General features: G+C 40.3%; 1 long non-coding RNA gene across 1 annotated transcript; it reads right to left on the bottom strand.

Annotated features, from left to right (window-relative positions):
- Nucleotides 1-5,063: 5,063 nt before the first annotated feature.
- Nucleotides 5,064-5,797, bottom strand: LOC308085412. Its single transcript, XR_013933166.1, has 3 exons — nucleotides 5,731-5,797; nucleotides 5,423-5,493; nucleotides 5,064-5,128 (listed from the first exon to the last, which is right to left on the bottom strand). It is a non-coding gene; the product is annotated as an uncharacterized lncRNA (long non-coding RNA).
- Nucleotides 5,798-14,247: the final 8,450 nt, after the last annotated feature.

The following is a 14,247-nucleotide window of genomic DNA, read 5'->3' on the forward strand; positions in this document are numbered from 1 at the left end:
CGAGATTTTTTGGCTTTGGATGTACGGTATTCCTAAGCCAATAATTAGATGAGTGGGTGTGTAATTAAGCTACCTTTAAGTAACTGCTCCAGAACATTTCACAGCTTCAACAATTACAGTTAACATAACTGTATATTTTTTTAAGTGAAAAAAGTCACTTCTACAGAACAATAACATATGCACTTAACTCATTCACTGCCACAATTATTGCTGGCCGCGTTTGCCCACTGCCAGAGATTTTTCATTTAAAAAAAAAAGTACTCAGGAGCCGAGATACAGAATTTTTAAGTTTTAAGTTAACAAGGAAGTGGATGGGAGTGTAGATCTTTAAACAATCATATCTCCTTGGTCTTTGGGTCAAATTTGAAAAAAAAACTAAAAAAAAATTACGTTTTTTACGTCAGTGGCAGGATTGGTAAACGGGACGAATTACGTTTTTTACGTCAGTGGCAGTGAATGAGTTAAGAACAGCATATGGAGTTTAAAGTGCTGCAGACTGTGCTGCTGTTAATAAACAAACACTATATTCTTATAGTAATGTCAATTTAACATAAAAGCACCTTTTAAGTTTGAACTCGTCATCAACTCCAATGTATGAAAAACAAAACAAAACACTTACATCTGTTTGAGCACCATTATACCATGCCTTCAACAATTACAGTTAACATCCCTGTAATTTTTTTTTTAAGTGAAAAAAGTGACGGCTACAGAACAATAAGAACATATATGCACTTAAGAACAGCATATGGAGTTGCCTTTGTGAAGTTTCATTCACCATCAGATAAGAATGATCCACCAGCAGCAGTTGTGGATCATGTACCTGAACAATTAAATAGAAGAAGGAAGGGTAAAGTGAAGAAGTGTGCATTTTAAGTGGCATTTCTGGGTTACACCCTTCCAAAGCCAGACTTGATCGAGTCTAGGCACATCCGAAGGTGTTGGTGGAACGTTGCGTAGGTCTCGTAATGGCAAGGGAGCTCCAAAGTGAAGAGGCAGGTGTGAGCCAGTGGGAAAATTGAGACGCGGACAACCTTCACATACAGGTATCGCGGTAGCTTCTGCCATCCGATCCAGAATCGGACTAGTTCTTGAAGAACCTCTGGTGACGCTATGGAAGAGAACATTTACATTATGAGACACCTAAAAATGCATTTTTATGACATTTAGATATATTATTAAAAACTTAAAATTGAAATGAGAACTGCAATGCATGAGCACATAGGAGACAGTTGAAAAAGGCAGTGCACGCACATCCATGGCCCAGGTGCAAGACAAATAAAAGTATCAAAAAAAGTTAGTTACCTTCTTCAATGAACTTCCGGAGGAATCCAGTGACCAGACTTATGCTCTCCAAAGGTAGAGGGGCATTCTCTTCATCATCACTGTCGCACAGAATTTGTGGCCAGCGAATCATGTCGATCATGGTCTACAGGGGATCGGATATAGAAGTATTTAATTGTAAGGTTGTCAAAGTCATATTTTTGTGGAACAGTTCTACTTTTTGGTAGTAATCATTGCTTTAGAGTGGTTGTTCAGTAACAGGAGTCTATGTCCATCTAGCTTAGTTGTTAATAAACAGGAAATAAATATTCAATAGGGTCATCAATTTAATCCAATCAGGAGAGAACCAATTTATCAGTTTCAATTGGATAGTATTCCAGTTTGTGTTTGCTTGTTTCTTTGCGTCTTCACTTCCAATGTTGTTTCTTGATTAGATACAACTAGTCCATACCCGTGGGGGGATATGCGCACATGATCTGGCAACCCGGGAGGCAGTTCATCCCATAGCTCACGGGCAGCCGTAACCATGGCGACATTCTTTTACACAAAAACGCTAATAAACAGCTGAGTTTTGGTGAAATCGAAAACGGGCTTCGGTGTTCCGTGCACATGGTAATGGTCAATGGCTGTGTGCAAATTCAGATCAATTGCTCCAGCCACTGAGGAGAACCGGGCAGAACAAATTTTGGCCACCACAACAGAGCTTTGTAGAATTATAGTAGGATTGGAATCTCGACTCGATTTGTTTTGTAAGAGCTGAAGAGACCCGTTACAGAGCAAACAATCTATAGCAATGATTACTGGGGGAATAGAGAGCTATACAACACCTATTTGAACATAAAAAGTATCACTCAAGATTTAAACTCTTGCTGCAGAATAGTCTTAAACCAGACAACATTGTAAGTTTAAAAAAAAATGATTTAAATATTTAAAAAGAAATCCCAAAAATAACAAATGCAATGAAGACACAAACCAGCTTACCTGTGTGCAAATCTGCACAGCCGACTCCCTTGGGAACATTACGGGGTGGACATCTGGTCTGGCTGAAAGAAGCGGCCAGATTCCCGCTTCTTTCAGGCCTCGACGGATCTGTTTGATCGGCTGCATACCATGGTGGAGTACCTGCAAACAGAATTGACAGGGCAGAAGGCAGCCTTTACAGTAGTCACAGGTACAGATGTGTCATGAGTTGAACGGTAAGTAGCAAACCTCCTAAATGGTTAGACTGTCATGATACCATTACACTGTTTCACTAAGTAATGTAATAAGTAACATCAACAGCATGTTAGCAGTATACTGTTCAATAAGGTAAATTATAAAAATTATTACAGCATGTGAAAGCAGACACTGGAACAGCCAGTCATGGTTGGTGGAGGTTGGAGTGGCTTGATACCAGGAGTGGCAAAGATCAGTGACACGGTTCATTTCTTCTTCAGTAAGATCTGCTTTCTTGAGCTACAACAGGGACACATCACAAAAGGAGACCGAATTTATTTAGGTAGAAAGTTGCCTCCAGGCATTCCACAAAAAAGGGCAAAAGTTGCATTTTAAATAGCCAACATTTGGAGTACATCAGAGGGACACAAAAAGCTTGTTACATTTTGCCAACACTGACCAATTCATTTATCCATTTGATGCATGTGATGACAAACGCATGCTGCATTGTGGTGCATTTGTGTAAGACATGCCACATTTTAACTGTGTTACCCACCAAAGCAATAGTTTCACGATGCTCAAGGTCAGCAACATCCTCTAGCGTCAGAGCTGCTGCTGCAGTTTCGTTTCCACCCCCGGTCAACATTGTCACAACAGCCAAACTGAGTCCTGGGAAACCGCATCCACCGTGAATGAAATTATGCCCAAGAATCCGACCTGCCATTTCGAACAGTTTGCATTCCCGCAGCACACCAGCTGTTGAAGGAACCAGGTGATCTTCTTCGCCTTCAAAAAGGGGTGTGAGACTAGCAGAACCTTAAAAGAAATGTAAAAACAAAGAGATGAGCTGGTAGTGCCCCATATAATGGCAGTATAAGGCATGAACACTAGTCACAAAACAGGGTACTGGATATAGTTTCATTAAGTAGTGTGCAAAGAGAACAATGTAGTGCAAAATAATACAAAATAGGATACCAGGTAAACATAAAACAGCTTCTGTCTATACATGCCATTTATTGAAAATTTGAGAAGAAGGGATACAAGGAGAGATAATTACTAAGGGGTGCGGTGGAGTGTTAAGATTAGACAGAGGTGGAAAACAGGAGGTGAATCTGCAGTTCTGACTGGAAGGGAGTTTGTTGAAAGGGTTGGGAAACAGGAGGGAGAGAGAGTCTAGGACTTACTTGGAAATAAACTTTATGATTATTGTCATCCGATCCACTCATTTAATGTAATGATTGTTGAAGTAATGGGCTTCAATGAATAGTGCAATTAAAAACGTTTTAATGTAAGATAATGGATGACACCCCCCAAACCTTCCTGGAAGTTTTTTTGTGTGTGTGTACCAATTTACCAACCTAAATTAATACTGAAGCCAGTCTTCAGCTTCTGCATGGCCATTGATAAAACATGTCGATTCACTCCTTCACCGACAGCTGTATCTCCTTGAAAATAAAGATGACCTCAGATCAGAAATTCAAGCAACCAGAATATATGAAATATACAGTAGAGTCTGTCAATTAAGTTTCATGCATTCAACTTCCATTACACAAGTAAAAATCACACCCAGTGTGAAGTGAGCGGTGCTATTTATGAGTTATTAATTTCATCATGCGTCTCGCTAGCCAATCACAGTACGTCCTGCGGAGCTTAGCCAATGGGCGTGTTTTCCACAGCATGGCGTCACAGCGAAAGACAATTTTCACGACGGAAAGAAAAACTTTCACCACGGATGGGTCCTAAACCCTCTTATAGGAGCGGTTGCACCGCTCCAAAAAAAAAAAATCATGCATCTCGGTAGCCAATCACAGCACGTCCTGCGAAGTGACGCTATGTCGTGGCGTCACGGCATGGCTCAATTCACACCTAGTGTGGATTGAGCGGTTCTTACATTTTTTACATTATTATTACTTTCCTCATGCGTCTCTCTAGCCAATCAAAGCGCGTCTGCGAAGGTTAGCCAATGGGCGTGTTTTCCACAGCATGGCGTCACGACGGAAAGAAAAACTTTTGCACCGCTCAATAACAGTGTGTGTGTGTGTGTGTGTGTGTGTGTGTGTAATACCTGCCAGCCTGCACTTCAACGGAGCGGCCCAGTTCACATTGTTCCTTTTGTAGAAGGCAATCAGGGAACTGTCGTTCTCTTCTTCAGGGTCAAACATGTTTAGTGAGAGCAAGAGACTTGGACATGAGGACTGACACTCCAGAAGGTGTTGTCGGAACAACTGACATGATTTGTCTGGGTCCTCTTCCTTCTCCCATGCTGAAAATGTAATAAGAATGTGTCGTGTAAATGGCTAAGTTTAGCAAGCACTGCATTTTAAACGTCAGATATCGAAATGAATATTCCTTTTCAAGAGGGTTTATTTGTCACTCAATCATATTTGTACAGGTGGTGAAATGTTGGTATAGCACCTTTTTACATTATCGTTAGTGTTTACGAGTAGACACTTGCTTAAACCAATTGGAATCAGAAATTGGTCTGGTTTCAAACTACACCATAGCAGTACTTGTCCTGGATAAATTACCTGCTGATGATGGCATAGTAGACACCCTTGGCAATTCCCATCTTCTTGGAACTGAAGGTCCCGGTAATTCCTCTCTTCTTGGAACTGAAGGTCCCGGTAATTCCTCTCCTCTTGGAACTGAAGGTCCTGGCAATTCCTCTCCACCTCTGGTCCTGGCTGCTTCCCTGCAAAACATGATTCTTTATTGTGAACATATTTTTCCTGCCTAAAGCAAACACCATACAAAGTCCTAAAATGAAAACCCTATCTAGATCTATATATAGTGGGGCTGCCAAAGGTCACAGGTCATGTAAAATCATAACTCATTTTCATGAAAATATTTATCTGTAGATAACATTGTCAAATACAGTAATGACATTATTAATTTAAAGTGCGTGTTTGTGCAGTGTAGTGTTTGTGCATGTGCCAACATGTACAAACACATCTTTTTATCTGAATCTATAGTCAAAACGTCTTACCCTTCACCACACATGCTGGCATGAAAAGGAAGGACATCTATTGGGTATTCTTTCTGACAGATTGGGCAAACCTGCAAATAAATAAATAAAAATAAGGTAAAAAAGAATGATACGAAAACTGTCAGGGTTAATGAACCTCAGACATACGATATTGTCTAGCAATAGTAAATATAATTCTATGATCCAAAATGAGTATATTGTGTCCCATAACAAAACAGCATGCCCATTTATAACTTTAAGCATCATATAATTATGAAGTGAAACTTATGATTACTTCCTATGGAAGATAATGAATAAGCCTCGATTACCTCACAAGACTCTCCCATCTCTATGGAGTCTTCAATCTCAGCGGTGGGAAGGTCTGCGTCAGCTGTAGAACGGCGTACTGTCTCCTCAATAACGCAGTCCTCGTCAGATGCCTGGGATTCACTCTCCTAAAAAAAAAAAAGAGAGAGCTAGAGCTGTACACATTCAAACAGTCGTTTGCACACAAGAGAAAAAAATAACATAAGAAATTAGAGGAAACAGGAAAGCTGTACAGCTTACATTCCCAGCGCAACCCTGCAGATGCAACGGCAACATCTGCAAAGGCAGATGACTTCCACACTTCATACAGTTTGCCTTGGGCATTTTGGCAAACTCTGGCGAGTCATAAGGAAGTGGCTCCGTTGACATCTCCTCCTGCAGCGGAGCTAAAAATAGCGTGTTCTTGCCATTACTGGAGATGCTCTTCAGATCTTGTGTGGTGTACCCCCCAGGGGCCTGTAAAATGACCGACAGCTTCCGACGTCCACTACCACCTAAAGTGTCCATTAAAACATAAAACAGGCAAATAAGTCTTAATAAGGAAAACATGTACCTCTACAATATGAAGAGTGATGTGAACGGTTAATTCAAATGATGTTTTCTGGGGATTTTAACAAGAAAAACTGATGCGAAATATGTAATTGGAAAGGGAGAAAAATGCTACCTGAAGACTTGTAGAACATCCAGCCTCCCTTTAACCCTCCAAGACCCGCAGTTGTAATATTACAACATTTGTATTTTATCAAAAACATGGTATAAATCATTTGTTTTCCTGTTATTCTTTCACCTAAACATCATCATTGGATCCTATTGTTTAGTCTTGCAATGTCATTGGCCGGGATATTTGCATATAAATACCCCCCACAGAGGCAGGAAAAGTCACAACTTGAAAATCCTTGAAGGAAGAACAATCTCTTTTTCACTGGACAGGATTTCTCACAAAAAAGTAAGTAAAATGTCTGCAATAATTTTTTTGGTGATCATTAGAATGTCTAGAACATGTACATATGATATTATTGGGAAAGATATCCCCCAAATGTAAATTAGAGCATGCTTTATACTTGTTGTTTTTTTACAACTCTGGGTCATAGTGGTAGCAAATAGCAATGCCACCTGTTCACCTGGCTAAGTGGAGTCTTATAGTTTTCACAATACATTTATACAATTATGTGTATTTTCCCCACATTGCATTACTATATATATATATATACCACAAATAACCACAAACATTACCAAAATGTTTTGCTAAAACATTATAGGCAATGAAATGTTATAACTTATAAGCTAAAGCAGTATATTTGTCTTCGAGTACAATTGGTTAAAACATACAAATTGGTATGTGTGTGTGTGTGTGTGTGTGTGTGTGTGTGTGTGTGTGTGTGTGTGTATATATATATATATATATATATATATATATATATATATATATATACCAATTTGTATATTGTAACCAATTGTACTCGAAGACAAATATACTGCATCATTAGCTTATAACATGTCATTGCCTATAATGTTTTAGCAAAACATTTTGGTAATGTTTGTGGTTAGCAATCAGTGTATGGTAATTGTTCATATGGGAGTCGCCCAGTTAAGAATCTCTCATCATTGTTCATGTGATGGGTGTTGGGTTTGCCCACTTACAGTCATCCCCAATCCCTTTGTTAGGCTAAGCATCATCATTCATCACTGATGGTGCTAAGTACCATCATCACTGATGCCACTTGTGAGGATAAGCAAAGTACAATAGGTTGGCCAGACAGTATTGTGTGACTTGTGAAATATGTACCTGCAGTGAGATGTGCTAGTACTAATGTACTAATGGTATTTCTTTATTTTCATTTCAGAATGCCACAAGCAAGGAGAGAGCCTCGCTTCACTGCAAGGGATGTGTTGGATATTGTAATGAATGGAGAGAGTGATGTGGACATCGACTTTACTGAAACTGATGAAGAGTCGGATGAAGAGGCCTGTGGAGAGGAGTCCAAAGAAAACCATCCACCCAGTGAACCCAGTGAACCCACTGACCCACTGCCCCCCCCCCAACCGGCCAAACACGCCAAACCCAGTGAAAGATATCAGTGGCAGAAGAAGACCTTCATCAGCCCTAATACAGACTTTTCTGGTCCACCTTTGACTGAAGATGTGAGTTCACTCCACACACCACTGCAGTACTTCCGCCGGTTTGTGTCCGAAGACATGATTGACTCCCTGACAACAAACACAAATGTGTACAGCCTTCAAACAACAGGAACATCAGTTAACACAAGTGGAAAAGAAATAGAGCAAATGATGGGCATGCATCTGAACATGGGCCTTGTACAAATGAATGCCAATCGGCCATCAGATGTGCGCCAGGACCAAGTTGGACACCTCCCACGGAAGACAGAGAGGGGGCGCTGCAGGAATAGTGGCTGTTCAAGTTACACCAGCTTACTCTGCCACAAGTGTGGTGTTCGTCTGTGCATTTCAGGAGACCGAAACTGTTTCTGGGACTATCACTGCTAAAAAGCAAGTGATTGTAAATGGTGTTCAAATAGATGGATGAGAGGGGGTGCCCGTTTCATTTTGAGCAGGTGTGAATTGGTCTTCGGTGGAGGGCTGTTTGCATCACATTGTGACCAGTGTATATTGTAATTAGGTTTCTTTAGTACATTCATTGTACTGTTTTTCATTTTGTTCTTTTAATAAAATCAAAATTCTTAAAAATATGGCTTATTGATGTTATTATTCATAATGTACTGTTCTGAGGCCCAATATTATTCATAATGTATACTGTTCTGAGGCCAAATGATAAACCATAACCATATAAATGAACCCTTAAGTTGTTTTAGTGAAGTATATAGACATTTGCCATGCTATTCTGACAGTGAGTAAAATGGCCTATAGGAAATTCTGCTACCCGTTAGACCCACTGTTGTAATATTACAACATTTCAATAAAACCTTACGAAAACTATTTTTTTTTAAAAACATTATATTTTCCTCTCCAAAGTACTCCTAAAACACCATCTGAAAGGTTGACAATTTTTTTTTGTAAGTAGAAATATATCCGGGTCTTGCAGGGTTAAGGTTTTCAACTTTGGAAATTCCTCCAAAAGTTGAGCTTCATTCTTAAAACAAAAAAAAAAGAAAGAAAGAAAAGTTCAGTAAAATAAGAAAACCCACAATACAGAAACATATCAATATGTATTAATCAGTTAGCGTCGACAGATTACCGCATCGTGTTCCCAGTGATCGGGAAGGCTGATTATCCTCTTCCCAAGCCCAGCGATGGCAAGCTGTAGTTCTTCTTCGGTGCCCTTTGGTGTGAAGTCAGCGGGTCCCGGCAGGACATATACATAGAAGTTTGTCACAGAAGTGGCAGGGGAGGAGAATCTCTTCTTCCCTCTAGGCTGGTCAGACTTACTATATATATGCGGGAATGGCCTGGTGTGGGAATGATATTAGTGAGCAAAACCAGATAGAATGTAATGTATGCTGTCATATAACAAACTTGACTTTTTGAAATGACTGAGGGTGCAAGATGAATGATCAAATCTTCACTCATCTACAACAGTGGTTCTCAACCTGAAAACACCATTTAGAGGTATGATTACTGTAAAAATATTACATCACTAAGAAATCTTTTGATCCTGGGTTGCCAAATTAAATTGAATTAGAAATGCATCACCTTTTCATGGCCTGCCCCACTGTAAGAGCGGTCTGGAAGCTGCCTCTCGCCATGACTGGCATGCTCTGGCCTGCCTGGACTGGAGGAATGGCCTGCCCTACTGTAAGAGCGGTCTGGAAGCTGCCTCTCGCCATGCTCTGGCCTGCCTGGACTGGAGGAATGTCCAGCACTCTGTTGGTTACTTGTGAGCTGCCTCTGGCCATGCCTGGCCTGCTCTGGCCTGCCCTGACCGGGGTATCTCTGTTGGTAGCTTGGTGTGAGCCGGATGGGGACAATGATAACTCATTGCCTAAGAGCTCATACAAAGCCCTTGCTGAACCCATGGCTAGATGAGATAGTCCCTGTAAATAGGGGGAGAAAATAAGATGTATATAAGGCACTGACAGTAGAGTCTGAGGCACATGATATAAATCACAATATAGCAATATAGATCCTCAAATGTAGTTCTATCAAATGCAGCATTATAATTAGCTCCCACTTGTTAATTAAGAAGTACATGTTACACTATTTTGCTCAGCTGCTGATTAGGCTACTACCCATAAAATATATAAATAAAAGCCACCTTAAGTATGGTACCTTTTATCTTCTTCTGACTGCTTGATTTGATTAAAAAAAAAAAAAACATATTTTAGGCTAAAGGGTAACAGTACTCTTTTAAATGGATACAGGATAGCTGGGCACTAGGGACATCTGGGCACCTCGATGTAAAATTGCCCATTTTGTCCAAAATGTTAAAAAATAAATATATTAGAAAAACAGTCTTAAGTAATGTAAAGTATACTTGATGTGAACATGCACGGTACATCATTATACAGGTTTTGCAGCAATTTGTAGTAATTGTAGAAATATTAGACCTTATTGTCAAATGTTTTTAAGCATGTTCTAATCCAGGAGTCTTCAACAGGGGGTCCGGGACCCCTAGGGGGTCCTCAGAGTAACTACAGGGGGGCCGTCAAAGGTTTGTGATTGGATTTATTATTATTTTTCATTAAGCACTTGAACCCTAGCATCCCTATTCTGAGGAGAACTTTAACCAAATATAGCCAATCTACAGTGAGCTTGTAGATCGGCTATTTTCGGCAAAGAGGTTTGGTGTGAAAAAATATCAGACCAAGTACAGAGTGAAAGGTCAGGTGTATTAAGTATTGACAGTTTAAAATACACATTAACATGAATCCTACAGTACAGTTTAATTTTGAACCTGTCACAAAAAAAAATGTATATCCATTAAAATCTGCGGTTTATAAACAAAGACGAGCCCTCATACTGTTTAGGTTTGTCTTCTTCTGTGATTTCATCGGCTCAAACAACCTGCAAACGTCATATCCGTTTGGGTGTGACGTGATTTCCGCCTCTTCCCCACCAGCCATCTTAGATTAGCTTAGCATCCGATCGGCTATCAGCTCGTTTGAACACAAAGAGGAACTGTTCGTCAATCAAAGAAAAGAAAATACAACCGGAGCTTACCATTCGTTTTTTAAACCGTGTGAAAACCATGATGATTAGCCAAAACCAGGAAAAAAACAGTTTTTTCAAGATAAAAACCGAACCGGAAACGGCTGTCGGACATTTTCTCATAGGATGGGTCGAAATCGTCATGGGAAGAGAAAAAAATCAAGGATGGTACCGAAATTTAACGCGATCGTTATTAAACCACATAAAAAGCCAATCCCAAGATATCTCGGGACATGCGGGTAACGGGTGGATTTGATATCCCGAGATATCTTGGGATTGGCGGTAAATGTGTTGTTGCAGCCTAAAACAAAACAACAATGACAATAATGAGGTGCGGTGTCACGCTGACACCTGTAACCTGTACAAATATGCTACCATATGAGGCACTCACAGCCAGGAAACACCCCCTAGAGTTACATCTTTCTACGGGTCACGTGTTTTAATATAACGCCTACCAGAGGTTTTTTTGGATTTCGATAATATAATCCAACTCTTATCTTAATCAACTTACACTTCGTTTGTAAAACAAGTATTTCCCTCATGTGAAGACAAATACCATGAATTTGAGGCTTAAACCCAACGTCGGCATGCAATCATCATCATCATCATCTGTTACGTGGCTAAGCAGAATGCTTCAACTTATTATAATTCAATAACATTAGATGATTTACAATGAGGGGATAATAAGATAAATGTGTTACTTACAGATTCACGTTGTTGACCACCACTTCCAGCAGCATTGTTGTTCATGTTGTATCCCTGCCGTTCCAAACTTCTGTCCCTGTCCGCCATTGTCCCGCGTTCCTTTTGAACTGTGCGCACTGCGCAGGCGCATACATTTGATTGTCGGAGAAAACGTAAGAGCACTTATGATTGGCTGAAAGTGAATCCGTCTGATTGGCTGATGAACCTGTCAATCAGAATCATGATTTTGATTGACAGATTTATCAGCCAATGACGACGTTCGTCTACGCCCACCGTCAGGTCAGTCTCATAAAGATTTGTGCGTGCACAGAGGAGATCCACCACAGAGAAGCAGTGTGCAAATGCACACCAGCCGATTTGTGTTGCAGTTAATTCAATGTGCATTTGTAAATTGAGTGTTTTGGAGATAAATAGATAATTATATTTGTGAAGCAGAGCATCTGGAATGTGACTTTAAAATACAAACTGTGAATTTTAAACTGTGGATTTCAAACACAAAATATAAATGTGACTTTAAAACACAAACTGTGGATTTAAAGCTGTGGATTTGAAACACAAAATACAAACTGTGAATTTGAAACTGTGGATTTCAAACACAAAACACAAACGTGACTTCAATACACAGACTGTGGATTTAAAGCTGTGGACTTGAAACACAAACGCAAAGCATCGCATTTGTAGTGCTGAACCAAAAAAAACACATGCAAACCAGAACTTGTTCATTCAAAAATCGAATGTGTGAATACAAACCGGACTCGTGCATTTACTCATTAGGACTTGTGCATTCACTCATTATGAGACTGTTCTGACTCCATAAGAGAGAGGGAGGGTGGGAGAGAGAGAATAAAATAAGCGAGCCCTCGCTTATTTTTGCGCGGACGTAATTTGTTTGTCATTGTGGTGAATGTTGTGTGTGTGCTGCTGATTTTTGTTGTGTGAAGCTTAATGTAATGTGAGTGTTTGTGTTGGAGCGCCTCAGTGCGGCTGCAGAGTTCATGTGCAACATCTTGCATGCATGGCTTTACAGTTTTCCTTCGCCGTGTGGGGGGGGGGGCGACTCTCTGTTTATTTTTTTCTTTATTTTTTATCCCATGATTTTGTACCCCCAAACGATATATTCTTTGGGGGGGTTGGGGGGGGGGGGGGGTACTAGACTTTCTGCTTTTATTATCTCAGGTACTTTGTAAATATGTAGATAACTTGTCTGGCCTTCTGTTGCTCTCTCTTGTTTTGATCTCCTTCCCACTTGCCCCCCACCCCTCTTCTTCTCCCCCCCCCCTCTTCTTTCTATGGAAATTAACGTTGCGATGGGATAGCATAGCGGGCAGAACTTCTAGTATTATACACTCCGCCTACGTTGTGTAGTATATTGTACAATGACTGCTCCTGTCTCAGCACACACTGTTTCCTTCTAGTGATGTAACCAGTGGTGGAAAAAGTACTCAAATTCTTTAATTAAGTAAAAGTATCAATACTGCAATATAGAAATACTCTGTTACAAGTCAAAGTTCAGAATTCTAAATTGACTTGATTAAAAGTACAAAAGTATCGGCATCAAAATGCACTTAAAGTACCAAAAGTGTTTGAAAATAGCCGATCTACAAGCTCACAACGCGTCGCATCGCGACACTTTGTGAGCTTGTAGATCGGCTATTTTCAAATAGCCTATGTTTAAAATAGGGCTAAAGTGGTTAATGTATGTTTCATAATATCATAATTTATATTTGATTAAGTAACTAGTAACTCAATCTTTCAAATAATTGTAGTGGAGTAAAAGTACAATATTTGCCTCGGAGATGTAGTGGAGTAGAAGTAAAAGTATTGGAAATTGGAAATGCTCAAGTAAAGTACACGTACCTCTAAATTGTACTTAGGTACAGTACTTAAGTAAATGTACTCAGTTACTTTGCACCACTGGATTTAACCAAGCTATTGCTTTTTCCGTACATTAATGCAAGGATCGTTTCTTCCACTTACAACTATTGGTGTTGCTATTTCCTTTGCTGTGGGTTTCTGAGTTGAGTTTGGAATACTCTAAGCTCGCTTATTTCTTACAGCTTAATGTTACCTTGTTAGTTTAACGAGCGTATTTTTTTCTTTATGTCTTATATTAATTGTTATTACATTTTAGTGACATTTTAACACGCATGCGTTTATTGACAATTGCATGGCCCTACTGGGTTGTCTGTTTGTTCAACCCGATTGCCAGAGAACTACGTACGTATGCACGGATCCAGTGCACTTCATTCCGTGGATAGTCGCCTCGGAACCCCCAAATTGCGTGCATATGTACGGCGCTCCCTTTGTGACAAAACCATTTCGGAGGCGCGCAGTCACAGGCGAACTGTCACCCCGTGAAGGACCACCGAGGGAGCTAAGGCGACCGAGTTGCCGCCCTGAACGGTGTGACGTTCGCCTGTGACGTTCGCCTGTGCCTACTCAGCGCCGTTTGAGTTATGTACCGATAGGCACAGAATCGTACATTTTGTTGTGGGGACTGCTCTGCTTCCGTGTTTTTCCGGGTTTGCGACTGGTTACGCCCACCGTGGGACTCGCCGTACATATGCACGCAATTTCGGGGGTTTCTAGGCGCCTATCCACGGAATTAAGTGCACTCGTTCCGTGCAATGTTACGGTGATCTCTGGAGATCAGGCTGGTTTGTTAGTGAACTACTTTACAGCCACTTCCG

This window comes from Gymnoscopelus braueri (genome assembly GCF_963280865.1).
Source record: "Gymnoscopelus braueri genome assembly, chromosome: 5".
Taxonomy (NCBI): Eukaryota; Metazoa; Chordata; class Actinopteri; order Myctophiformes; family Myctophidae; genus Gymnoscopelus; species Gymnoscopelus braueri.